Below are 6,291 nucleotides of genomic sequence, written 5' to 3'. Positions count from 1 at the left end.
TAGGATTTCCTGAGCTTCCTTGGTGTCCTTGACTCGTAGTCAAGTGTGGCCTTAGCTTAGTTCTAGCTAGGGCTAAAGAAGCGCCCTGCGGTTGGGAAGGTGTATCAAGTGTTTGGGTTACTACAAGAAGTATGGAGCGCAACTCTTGTGGTTCAAAGAAGTGAAGACGAGAAGCCCTGGAGATCTTAGGATGGTTAGAGCCAATTATATCCTCTTGGGATTCAACTGGGGTCGACTTTCCATTTTCAGATGAAACATATACACTTGTTGTGTCTAAGTACATAGAGAGGGTTGAAGTGAGTCGGTCTGCGGGGACCGCAAGGACTACTAGAGTCTTTTGAGAGACCGAGATATCTATCCGTTCACGCATATGGCTAGGAATGGGGTTGGTCCTTCGTCTTTTGTGTATAAGAGCTGGACCGGAGTCATCATCAGACTCATCATCAATGTTGACTGGAGGGCTTTAAGAATGAGCAGGATGTTCATCCGAGGACACCACGGTTTGGAATTTCTTGGAAGCTTGACCATTCTTTGACTTGCCACGAGGGGCTTTCTTTGATGATACCAGTTTCTTTTACCTTCAGGCAAGTGGTTGATTTGAAAGTGTAGTAGTAGTAGGGACTGCGATACTCACTGGACCATGGGGTTCTGTTGGAACTAGAATGTTCTAACTAGGAAGAGGCGGGGTAGAAATGTATAGGTTAATACCTTCCATAGCCTCTATGTGATTTGTGACTTTTTTGTTTCAAGTCCAACAGTCATCAAGACGTGTACAGGTAATCGCCTCAATGGTCCAAAAATAGATTGATCTGTCAAGAGTGTGTACCTTTTAAGATCGCGAGTGATAAAGAGATTGATGTCATTTCCCATGCTAAGTCTTGCATCTCGGTGGAGATCTGAGATGCAAAAAGACCAGAACCATGCGAAGGTGAGCTCAGTTGGGGTTGCCCTTAGATTCTCCTTTGGAATGTACTGCAGAAAGTCATCCCATAAGATCTGCTTGTAGTTAACATCATTCCCTGTAAAGATGATCCACACCAGTTCAAGAAGCTTGAGACCCATGTTGTATGTGCCTCCGATTCTCCCAGAGAGACTTTGGATGATGAAGCGACAGACATATTACCAGAGTGCAGGCAGTTGGGTTTTCTTGAATTCACCAATGCCTTTTAGTTTCGTCTGATAGCCCATCTGGTAGAGAGTAGAGTTGATGTCACTCGTGCTTGGAGAGTAAAAACGTGTGGAAGGAAGAACACAAAGATTGATTGCATTTAGGAACTTTTCTTTAGTCAAGATAAGCAAAGAATCATCAATCAAGTTCAGATGTACATCTTGCAGGTTGTTGATTGGGCGAAATGTAGAGAATACACATTTGAAGAGGGTTGAAAGTGGAACAACGTCAGTGAACAAATCAAAAGCGCCAAATAGGGGGTGAGAAGAGATGGACTTGATCATTAGGCGAATGGCTTCGTTGTAGGATGGATGATGAAAGAACCTAACTTTCATATTTAAAACTGTTGTTACTCCAAAACATGCTACATGCATATTCACAAACATATTATATTATACATTGATGATCTTATTACAAAGACTGGATACAAACAGACTAAGTTTAATTTATTACAAAACTATTTAGGATATTGTAATTTTATACATACTAAAACTTAAGTACAAAATTACTATTACAAACTATTCTAAATCTTCCAACATTATACTACCATACTGCTTATTTATCTCCTGCAATTGTTAAACATTGAGAGGGGTAAGCGGTGACGCTTAGTGAGTTCAATAATAGATACAATATAACGTTATGCCATATATATATATATATATATATATATACACACACACACACACACACTTCAATATGGCAGAAGCAAAAAGGAACAATGAACAAGAAAAGTATATGTGAATCATGCGACAAGCTTTCCATATCAATAAATGAGACATTACAATTTCAATACTTTATATATATCAATAAAACTTCAGCCCAAGTGGCACAGAAAATACTCAAGAATATAATTTTGCTAGAATATTTAGGCTTTCAGCCTTATCTTAGCATATTACTGAGGCCAAAGTGATGCCTATGTCATACACTTCATGGTCAACGGTAGATACCAATACCCAAGTGATGCCTATGTCATACACTTCATGGTCATAGGTATAACCTTGCTATCAAAATAGCATAAATAATAACATGAGATGATAACACGGAAAAGCACATAGCATATATAACACATAACATACAATTGTTCCTATTTATTGAACTCACCTTGAAATAATCTGGGTTAAAATATTAATTTGGGCAACACTTCGGCTCTAAATATGACTTTCGGTGACGAAACCGGGGTTTTTCTTTGAAAACCGGACTTTACTGGGGCAGAGTTTCGACTTGAAAATAAGATTTTCTCGGGAACTTTGGGGCGTCGGGGCTTGTTTCAGATGTCGGGAATGATAACGGAACTTCTGGGGGTTAAAAGTGGCTAAAAATGGGAGTAGAGGGTGAAAGACAGTAAAATTTTCCAAACAAAACCGGGCAGCCTCGCACCCTATTTATAGGAGTCCGAAGCTGCTGACTACGTTGGGTGTAGTCTTCATGTACGCGGGGCGTACGAGGCGTGGCAGCAGCTCGGTTCCCGGGTCTAAAATTCGAGACGTGGCTGATTCCAGATCGCACACATGCGAGGTACGCTGGGCGTAACCTCGTGTACGCGGGGCGTACGACCTCGGATAAGATTTCGATTTTTCATTTATTTTTATTTAATAACTTCAAAAATTCATATCTTTTGCGTACGAACTCCGTTTTCGACTTTCTTTATATCCACGCGTAGGTAGGAATATACTCTACAACTTTTGTTTAGACTCCGTTGGCTAATTTTGAATTTATTTTTATTATTATATTTTTAACAGACCGGGACAGGAAAATCCGTTAAGAGTTCATAACTTCTTCATCCGACCTCCTTCGTCAGACTTTTTACCATTGTACTACAAATGACGAGATCTTCAATTATTGTTTAGGTTGTATCGGCTAAATATCGCTCGATCTAAAATTCGAGTTTTTAGCTGTCTACTGTTAATTCGGAACTTAGAAAAATCATAACTTTCTCATACGAAGTCAGATTTTGGCATTCTTTTTATCGAACTTCTCGGTTTAACGAATACTACGAATTTCATTTAGATCACTAAGGCTAAGAAGGTAGTTTATCAAAAACTCACTTTTTACGTCATTCGGCGCCGTTCCGGTTTTGTCGCGGATCTTCGATTGGTCATAACTTCTTCGTTATAACTCGGATTTCGATGAGGTTTTCACCTAAATGTTTCTAACGAGATTATCTACAAATTTCAATAATAAAATTTTACTTATTTCAAATTTTATATTTTCGTTAAATCACCATTTGACATTTGACTGGAATCTCATAAGACTCCCAATATTTTATGAGTGATTCTAAACATAGTTTTACTTTATTTATAGTAAGGACTATCTGTTAGAACTCAACAATCAATTTTATTCACTTTTAATTATAACATAACACTATTTCAGAATGTGTATGTTACAAATACCTCCTCGTTTTGAGGATTTCGTCCCCGAAATCATAGCAATTAAAACAAATAGGGATATTTCTCTCTTATCTCATTCTTATTCTCCCACGTATAATTTGGGCCTCGATGGTGTTTCTACTTGACAAGTACCAACTCTACTTCTTTATTATGTAGATTAGTCGTTCTTTCATTTATGATCTCTTCTACTTAACTTATTATCCAATTTCCCCTCGGATAATAGAACCATTTCGTCATATATGCTTAAACCTTTACACATATAGCTCACATAAAACACTTCATGAGTATCTATCCAATCTTCAGGAAATTCCAAGCAGTATGCTTGCTTACCAATCATTCTTTCTTCCAAAGTAGTATAATGCCTTTCCATGAAATACCTTCAGTATTATTAAATTATCCACCCGGAATTCTACGGGTCGTCTCCTCTTTTCTGCATAGGACATCTGTCAATCCTGGGCCGCTTTCATTCTTTCTCGGAAAATTTGTATCATGTCAGTGATGTCTTGAATCATTTCAGAGCCTCCAAGATCTTCTGTCCTATGTCACACCAACATATTTGAGTATGACATTTACGCTCATACAGTACTTTATATACCTTCAGTATATTTTCTACTGTTTGGATTTCTCTCATCTTCTGACCATTTGTCTGAGGATGATAAGTTGTACTAAGAGCAACTCGAGATCCTAATTCATGCCTCATTCTCGCCCAAAAGTGAGAAGTGAAACGTGTATCACAATCGGTAATAATCTTTAGTGGCGCACCATGTCTCGTCACAATTCCGTCCAAGTATACTTGCGCTTATTTATCTATTGGTGTATCTTTTCATAGCACAAGAGTTCTGTGTGGTTCTTTGATAACCAATCTATGCCGAGAATAATATCAAAGTTGGGCAAGGAGATAGGAATTAGGTTAGCAAGAAGATTATAACCTTCAATTCCTATGGTACTATCTCTATAGACTTTATCAGCAAGTAATGATATACTTCCTATGTCATTTATATGAAATGATTAGACAATTGCGTAAAAAATAATTTGAAAAGAATGTGTGAATTTATAAGGCACGAAAGAATCTGAGGCATTGAAATCAAATAAGATGTGAGCAGATCTAGAGTTTACGAGAAAATTACTAGTCACAACATTCAAGTCTTAACTTACTTCCTTTGTGGTAATCTAAAATGTACGATATTTAACTTTTGATTTGCCAAACGATTGTCAAATTCTTCAAACTTCTTAGTTACTAGCGGTGTTTAAACTTGCACCCGCTCTTCATTCTCTATTGAACTGTAACAACGGAAATTTTTAAAACAAAATTTTCATTTCTTAAAAATATATTTCCATCCAAAATAAGTCATAAAGATCCAATGTATCATGTCATAATACAAATCATCTAAATCCCAAGATCATAAATCCTCCATCAGTGTGTACAAATCACGCCGACGCCTTCCCACAGTCCTCGCTGGTACCACATATCACAACAACTGTAAGCATAAATGCTTAGTGAGTTCCCCGAAATACAACCTACGCACATACACCTTTCCAGGCCCTGACCTTCCGGTCCATGTGTCTAAGGGACTTCCGTCCCGACTAGGTAAACCTTCCGGTCCTACCCACGCCAACCTTACGGTCCACATTACAACGCCTTCCGGCCCATAACATATTCGCCTTCCGGCCCATAACATAATGCCTTCCGGCCCATATCAAGCATATCATACATGGCACATATAACGATTAACTTATCACACACAACACATATATCTCATACCATATCCGACCTTCCGGTCACACAGTCAAACCCTTCCGGGTATAGTATAGTGAGAAGACTCACCTCGTGGAAAGTCTAAGATCTCGTGTCCTCGCTAACACCGACCCCGAACGACGGCTCAACCTCGCCTAAACATAAAAATATCATTTATTACACAAGGACTTCCACCACTTAGAACTTTACTCCTTATCATCATTCCTCAGAGGGTAAAAGACCATTTTACCCTTCCTTGATCTAAAGTCCTCAAGTTGACCAAAACCCTAGAAGTCAACAAAAGTCAAACCCTGAGAGTACGCGAGGCGTACATTGCCAACCCCTCCCTGATCGGGGTCTCCACCCAGTACGCTGCGCGTATTGGAAGTTACGCCCAGCGTAACCCCCAGAATCAGCCACTTCCATTTCTGGTCTTAATCGGTTAAGCCATTACTTCCGCTTCTAGATCCGACTCTTCTAGTGTGTCTAAACCCATAAAGTCGAGACCTTTAAGCCTTGGCACGGCTGTAAAGGCTCCAACATCACATAACAACCCTTTATTCAAACTTAAGGACCTAGATCTCATGCATGGTGCAAACCCCACGTCCAAGATGCCATTTTTATGAGTCTACAACCCCAATAGACCAGAAATATGAAGTATCTAAGCTTATGGAGGCCATTTGCACAAAAGTCTCCACCTTTGGGACTTAAACCCTAGAAAATGACCTTTTAAGCATACAACATGAACCAAGTGACGAGATCTGAACTTTATACCTGGAAATGAAGCTTTAGCCCTTGCAAAGTTCAGATCTACACTTGAGCACCACTTCTAGCCTCTCCAACAAGCTCTTCTTCTCCTTTGCAACCTTGAACTGACACCACCAAGCTTAGAATACACATACAATGGCCTAAGAACGAGGGTACACTCTTTTTAGGGTTTCACTCTGAGGGATGGTGGCTGAGAAGACCAGCCACATGCTCCTTTTATAGCCCCATCAAAG

The sequence above is a fragment of the Lactuca sativa genome, chromosome 5, assembly GCF_002870075.4.
Source record: "Lactuca sativa cultivar Salinas chromosome 5, Lsat_Salinas_v11, whole genome shotgun sequence".
Classification (NCBI taxonomy): Eukaryota; Viridiplantae; Streptophyta; class Magnoliopsida; order Asterales; family Asteraceae; genus Lactuca; species Lactuca sativa.
Note: the sequence above shows the minus strand (reverse complement) of the source record.